Raw genomic sequence first — 8,007 nt, 5'->3', positions numbered from 1 at the left:
TGGAATACCTCAAGAGAAAATGGGACATGGTGAAATGGCCCAATGTACAAGTAATGGGAATCACAAAAGGAGCAGAGAAAGAGGAAGAAGCAGAAATGATACTTTAAGAATCATGATGGACCAGGCCACTGCCTCATACCACCCTCACCAGCTGAGATCTGAGAATTGTGATTTGAAGCTAGCCCAGGTAGTCAAATCTGAAAAACTCTTATTTCCAACGAACAATAAAAAAGTGAGAACTGTAGGGAGGCTCAAGTGGCAGCACATCGACCAGGAGTTGTCTCTTCTACTTTCTGGTAGCTGCCAGCATTCCTTGGCTGTGGATACCATCACTCTAATCTTAGCCTCTGTGATCATACTGCCTTCTCTGTTAAATCTCATTTCTTGTCTGGTATAAGGATAGTTTTGGTAACATTTAGGACCCATCTAGATAATTCAGAATAATTTCCTTAAATCAGGAAAAAGCAAACAATTTCCAGTGTTACTACTTGTCTTCAACCATGTTCTCAAGTCCTGGCTTGTACAGAAAAGAAACAAAGAGAATAAAAAGCACAAGTGATAGCAACAAAAGAAATAAGACTATCATATTCACAGGATATTATAATAATATACTGCTATATAGAGAATATCCAATATTAGAACTGACAAGTAAATTTAGCAAGTCATTAAATATGATATGAAACCACAGAAATCAATTATAATTATATTTTTATATTGTAAAAGTGAGAAAAGGTGCATGTATGCTGGTACTGGGCTCTCACTTGTGTACTCTGTCAACTTTTCTGCTTAAGGCTGGTGTTCTACCACTTGGTCACAACTCCACTTCTGGCTTTTTGGTGGTTAACAGGAGATAAGAGATGTTACTTCCTGCCTGGGCTTGCTACAAACTTCAATCCTCCAAGCTCAGCCTCATGAGTAGCTAGGATTACAGGTGTGATCATGAGTGCCTAGATAGAAAGAAGTTTTACAAAACAGAAATCAATCCTATTTTTAAGATATAAATTGTATTATTATTATTAAAGTGTTATACAGAGGGGTTAACATTTTATAAGCTGGGTAGTGTGTACATTTCTCTTTCGGACCATGTTGCCCCTTCCTTCTCTCTCCCTGTTTCCTCTCCCTGTCCTTGCCCACAAATTGCATAGTTCATTCTTCACATAGTGTATACTGAATAGCATGATTATACTTGTTCACCCTCTCTCCCTCTCCTTCTGTACTCCCTTTGCCCTCTTACCAAACAAAAACAAAAACAAAAACCCTGAAAGCAAAAAAAACCCCAAACAACCAACCAACCCACCACCACCAACAATAATAACACTGGGAGAAAAAAAAAACCATGGGAAACAATTCTGTTTACAACATGGAAAATCAAACATGGAGAGATAAAAATGAAGCTATTTACAATCTCTATATGGAAAACTAGAACATTATTAAAAAAGACCTAAAGAATGAAAAAAAATTAAGTCATTGGTTTACAGGACCAAATATAGTAACACTATCAAATTTCCCTTCAACTTTACCTGTAGATTCTCAAACAAAATCATATAGTATTTTTATAGAAATCAGCATAATGATTTAAAATTTTGTATGAATATTTAAAAGTCAAGAATAGAAACACTCATGAAGGACAACCAGGCTGGAGGAATTTACAACATATACAGTAATTAAGGCAGTAATAATTGATGTGATATAAGTGTTTAGAGAAATATGTAGGTCAATGGAACAGAATGAAATATCCAGAATAGAGCCAAGCCGGTATGAACACTTGGCTTATAACAAACTGGGAACTACAGAGAAAGAGAAAGAAAGAAAAAGAAAGAAAGAAGGAAAGAGAAAGAGGAAGGAAGGAAGAGAAAGGGAAGGAAGGAACGAAGGAAAAGAGGTTGGAGGGAGAGAGGGAAGGAAAGGAGGGAAGGAAGGAAAAAAGGAAAGAAGAGAAAGAAGGAAGAAAAGAGAAGGAAGGAAGGAAAGAAAAGGAAGGAAAGAAAGAAGGAAGGAAAGAAAAAGAATAAAAGAAGGTTCTTTGCAGTCAGTGATGCTGGCTGGAACAGACACTTCACAAGTGATACCTAAATGGCTAATAAATTGGAGCACATAACCACTTTGATCATACGTTATTAACTCCTCTAACAGAAATGTGATCTACACATGCATTTCTCAAAGACACATGTGAATATTCATATCTACTTATTTTTAACAGCCCAAATCTGGCAAAACCTGGAACATTCCTTCAGAGCAGGTTAGATAAGTAAATCATGATTTGTAAAGTAGAATACTACTGAGCAATGAAAATGAACTATTCTCACAAACAAATAGTATGGCTGAATACCGTACATAACGATGGGAGAAAGAGATATGATGTTTCAAAAATAGGCCAATATAGTTTTGGAGGTAACAAGAGTACTTTTGGAGCAAAGAGATTTGAGTAGGAGAAAGTACAAAATGGTTTCAGGTCTGCTAGCAATGCTTCTTTTTTTGTTTTTAAGTTAACTTAAAAAACAATTACTTGGGGCTGGGAAGGTGGCTCAGTGGTAGAGTGCTTGCCTTGCATGCATGAGGCCCTGGGTTCAATTCCTCAGCACCATATAATCTGAAAAAGCCTGACGTGAGTTCAAGAGCTGAGAGGCCCTGTGACTGACCAAAAAAATTATTTTGTTTTTTTATTTTGAAATATTTCAAATCTAGAGAAAAGTTACAAAAAGTGTTAGGCAAGGAGATTGATGCCTGTAATTCTGGCATTCAGCAGGATGAGCAGGAGGATTGCAAGTTAGAGGGCAGCTTGGCTATATAGCTATCTCCTTCCCCTCCCGCCAGTAAAAACATCCAAGAACCAACCAAACAACCAAACATAAGGGAAATCCCTATAGTCTCACGGGTTTACCGGTTGTTACCATTCTGCTTCATTTGTCACACACACACACACACACACACACACACACACACCTCACACACATAGGTGCATGTTTTCTAAATCATTAGAAAGTTAGTTGAAGACATTTTGACACTATTAAATTTTGAGCATGTGTGTGTTTTCTAAGAACAATGAGTTTCTTCTACATAGCCACAAGAGAATCAGAAAGTTAATAAGTGACGTAATCATCCATTATACAATATTTGTAGTATTTCTCAATTATCCTGTTTCCACAAATAGAGCCCTCGTTCCAGAAAATAATAATATATTGTTTTTTGAAGAGACCTGTCTGTATAAAGCTCAATATCTCACTGTAGTACATCTGTTTCTTTAGATGACGTTACCACTAAGAGTTTTTTTTCCATTGAGGTCCTCTTATCAGTGAAACATGCTATTAGTTGTACCATTTATATTTGATTTTTAAGGTTTATCTCCTTATATTTAAGGCTTTAGTGTTTGGACATGTAAAATACCAAAATGATTTAAAAGTTGAGGCAATATGAAGATGTAAGTGCTCACATTCTGTCAGTCCCTTCCATCGTATCTCGATCTGCTCCTGTATATTATTCTATCTCTTGATTTGGATATGAGGTTATATAAGTGATTTTCTTTTTTTGCTAGTGCTGAGGCTTGAACTCAGGGCTTGGGCACTGTCTCTGAGCTTCTTTTGCTCAAGGCTAGCACTCTACCAGTTGAGCCACAGTGCCACTTACAGCATTTTCTGTTTATGTGGTACTGACGAATTGAACCCAGAGCTTCATGCATGCTAGGCAAACACTCTACCACTAAACTACATTCCCAGCCATGACTTCTTTTGGTGCCACTCCTGTGGCTTGAACTCATGGCCTAAGCACTGTCTTGAGCTCCTTCCGATCAATGCTAGTACTCTACCACTTGAACCACGGCTCCACTTCTAGCCTTTTTTTTTATTGTGAAAATATTGTATAGAGGGGTTACAATTACATGAGCAAGGTAATCAGTACTTTTCTTTTTTGTCGGTCGTGGGGCTTGAACTCTGGACTTGGGTGCTGTCCCTGCGCTCTTCAAGGCGAGCACTCTACCGCTTGAGCCACAACGCCACTTCTGGACTTTCCTGCCCAGGCTGGCTTTGAACCGTGATCCTCAGATCTCAGCCTCCTGAGTAGCTAGTATTACAGGTGTGAGCCACTGGCCCCCCGCTATGAGTATTTTTCTTATCAAGCATTGTTGCCTCCTCCTTTGTTTCCCCTTCCCATTCCTTCCCATCTCCTCTTTTTGATGGGTAATTGGAGATAAGTATTTCACGGTCTTTCCTTCCCCAGATAGCTTCAACCACCATCCTCAGATCTTATGCTACTGAGTAGCTAAGATTATAGGCATGAACCATTGGTACGCAGCTACATGAATAATTTTAAAAATTATTTATAAAGCTCAATATTTATGATAGTGCACTTTTATATGTTTCCTATTTGAATGAAAAAATTAGAAAAAATCTACTCAGTGAGATGTGTCAGTGTTTAATCAGGGATGTAAAGTCATTATAAGTATTGAATGAAGGCATTTATTTTAGCAATATGACCTTATGCAGTTATGGACAAACTAGGAGAATTAATAGTCCAGAAGAGGGAGTTGGAGGACCAAATTAGTGTCATTGACCAAAATTTCTAATACACCACAGGTTGGGCCAGTCAGATTGCTACAGACTGAATTCCATTTTGGTTTTTGTGGAAATCTTACATAGGCATGGTTAATTAACTCATCAGCCATGGTCAACTCAATGTTCGGCTTCTGTCTCTTTCCTTGGAAGCAGGGGGTGGGCTGGAAGTGCTCACACTCCTAGAATGAATGTGGTTCTTGTAGAAACCAGCCTTCTACCTGAAATAAAGATGTACATTGTAAACCATACAATAATATGAATATAGCAACAGGGTTGTAGCTACTGTGACAACAAAGCACACTTATAATTTATTTAGAATCAAAAGAAGAAATCATAAAGGAACATTTTAACCAAATGGTCATGAAAGTATGGAAAATTTTAAGGCAGACAAAGTTAAAGTAGCACTGAGGAAAATTTTACTGTCTTCAGTAGAAAAGTGGAGAAATTTAAAGTCAGACATTTAAACTTCATGTTAAGAAGCCACAAAAATGGTAAGTTAGCTCAAGATAATAAAAGGAATATATTAATAAAGTGAGAAATAGATGAACAGTAGAGAAAATTAATTAACCCAAAAGTTGATTGTTGTAAAGATTCATAAAGTTGAGAAACTACATGAAAGATTGCTGAAGAAGAAAAACAGAAAAGAAAAAAAAAAGTTCAGAGTACTGGGAAAAATTACCACAAATTCTAAAGACATTCCGAAGCAAATTTAGGAGACATTGCAATTACCTCAGTGTCCACAGTTTCAACAGCTTATACCAAAGTATACATGTAACTTGAAAGGCATGATTTTCTAAAACTGATAAAAGAAGAAATCCATAGAGTCATATGTTTTAAGTGTTGAATTTAAAATTTTAAAAATTCACATGACACCAACTCTAGGCTCAGATAATGTCACTGATGAATATTGAAAAATATTTGAAGAAAAAAACAAGAACATTATATAAGGTTGTTTTTTTTTTTTTCTTTAGAGAACAGAGGCCAGGCGCCTGTGGCTCACACCTGTAATCCTAGCTACTCAAGAGGCTGAGATCTGAGGATTGAGGTTCAAAGCCAGCCCAGGCAAGAAAGTCCTGGAGATTCTTACGTCCACTAAACCACTAGAAAACCGGAAGTGGCACTGTGGCTCAAGTGGAAGAGAATTTGCCTTGAACTGAAGAGCTGAGGGACAGCGCCCAAGTCCAGAGTTTAAGCTCCATGACCGCCAAAAATAAAAAATAAAAAGAATAGAACAGCTGGGAGGAGGGCACACAGGAACAGTGGAAAGCAGGTGAAAAAATTCAGCAGAGGGCCCATCAGCTGCAATGGGAGAAGGGACTGGAAGACAGTAAGGGTACAGAAGACACTGTTCAAAAGAAAACACACTCATTACCTGACTCATATCATTGTAATCCCTCTGTACATTAATTTAAAAGAAAAAGCACAAGATGGCAGAGCAGTAGCAAGTGTACATGAAGGATGACAGCTAGGGTATGGCCATGCAGATTTAGAATGTGTAGTAGACATGTATAACCAGGTGGGGGTATAGCTCAGGGGTAGAGCATTTGACTGCAGATCAAGAGGTCCCTGGTTCAAATCCAGGTGCCCCCTGCCTTTTCCCTGTAATAAAATATTCCCTGTTTGTCTTTTTTCACCACCTCAATTTAGCTTTGCAGGTGGCAGAAGGAGAGGCAGGTAAGGTGTGAACAGAAAGCCTTCCTGACACCTGTTACTTGGGACAAACACACCTTCTTCAAAGCTAAATTGGGCCCCAGGAAACATTTCTCATTGTCTTATTTCTGTTGGAGATGGGGCTCTGTCTCTTGTTAAGGAAAACAGTGAATGTTGTGCAGTGTTGTCTGGAGAAAACAATTGATATGGTATGTGTGAATATGTGTGTGTGTGTGTTTGTGAATACACAGGGAAATTTTAAAGAAGTCTTACACAGTTGTATATATACAATTCTGATTTTTGTTGGGCATCCCCACAAGCTAGAGCTGGGATGTAGCAGCTCCTGTCTGAGGATACTCTGGGGGCAGAGTACCTCTTCCCAGGAACACCAGTCTTGTTTTCTGAGACTTTAACCAAATCAGGAGGCCCACTCATGTACATTTCTTTCCTTTTGCTTGGAAGAAATAGTTTTATTGTCAAAGTTCATAGGTTCATAAGCTTTGTAGATTAAGATAGTGATGATTATCATTGTGAAGGTTAAAATGTGTTTGTGACTTTAGCTAAGTATAACTATGCCAAAGTATTGTGAAATTTATATAGTCACTTAATCTCAATAAAGAAATATTTGGTGTGATCCTAGCTACTCGGGAGGCGAGATCTGAGGATTGCGGTTCAAACCCAGCCTGGGCAGGAAAGGCCGTGAGACTCTTCAATTAATTACCAGAAAACCGGAAGTGGCACTGTGGCTCAAGTGGTAGAGTGCTAGCATTGAGCTGAAGAGCTGAAGGACAGCACCCAGGCCCAGAGTTCAAGCCCCAGGACCGACAAAAAAGAAAAGAAATATTTGGAGAAAAACGAGAGAGAGAACAGAAAACATTTCTAAACTCTATTGATGCCACCACATTATTTGTCAACCTCCAGGGCGTGGGTCCCTCTCTGCTCTGGCACTTGGAGAGGGCGGGGACTCTGCGGGGAGAAGGAATCTTCCCTGACAGCTGCTCTCCCCGTCTCCTTTCTCCCAGTAGGTGATGGAGGCCCACATGGAGAACTCACTGGTCTACACTCCCATGGCGGCCCTCCAGTGGGACTGGCTCTGCCTCCAGTCCACCATGCTCCTCACAGCCAGGCTCTTTCCTTCCCGATGGACCCATCTACCCTGTTCTCCTTGTGCAACAAAAACCTTTCCAACAGTGGCTGCTCCTTGGGCCTTTTTTACCTGCGCTCCATACCTCCCATGCTCCCTCACCAAGTCCAGCTGGCTGGTGGCTTTGTGTCACAAAACCCATTTGAGAAGAGGAGAGTCACAGGAGAAGAGATGGCAGGACAAGCTCATGTCTGCCCTGTCACCATAAAGTCAGTGTCTAGTGGAGTCAGCTTCCTGGTCCAAGGGGAACAACAGATAGATTTATTGGGGTGGGAAGGAGAGAATATGTGTGGCTATAAAGATAAGAGATGTTTATACTGGTGGGTGTAGGGATGTAGCTCAGGGGCAGATCATTTGACTGGAGATCAAGAGGTCCCTAGCACAAACCCAGGTGTCCTCTCTATTCTAGTGTCTTTATCATCTAATCTTGGTGTTTGTACTTCACCTTGATTTCCCTGCCAGGGTCCCAAGAAACAGAATTTTTGCAAGGAAGGAAGAAGGATCCAGGTCTGGTAGATCTCTCAGGGATTGCTTCAACCTGTCTTCTTATGGGTAGAGAGCCACCAATACCCAGTTAATGAGATATTTGAGGTTTTTGTTCATTTTGTGTTGTCTTAATAGAGTACTTGGACTGAGTTATTTAGTTTTTGAGCAACCTGTTTTATT

At 39.5% G+C, this 8,007-nt stretch overlaps 1 non-coding gene across 1 annotated transcript; it reads left to right on the top strand.

Annotated features, from left to right (window-relative positions):
- Nucleotides 1-6,065: 6,065 nt before the first annotated feature.
- Nucleotides 6,066-6,137, top strand: Trnac-gca. Its single transcript has one exon. It is a non-coding gene; the product is annotated as a tRNA-Cys (tRNA).
- Nucleotides 6,138-8,007: the final 1,870 nt, after the last annotated feature.

Source organism: Dipodomys ordii, unplaced genomic scaffold (assembly GCF_000151885.1).
Source record: "Dipodomys ordii isolate 6190 unplaced genomic scaffold, Dord_2.0 Scaffold282, whole genome shotgun sequence".
NCBI lineage: Eukaryota > Metazoa > Chordata > Mammalia > Rodentia > Heteromyidae > Dipodomys > Dipodomys ordii.
This window is presented reverse-complemented; position numbering and strand designations above follow the sequence as displayed.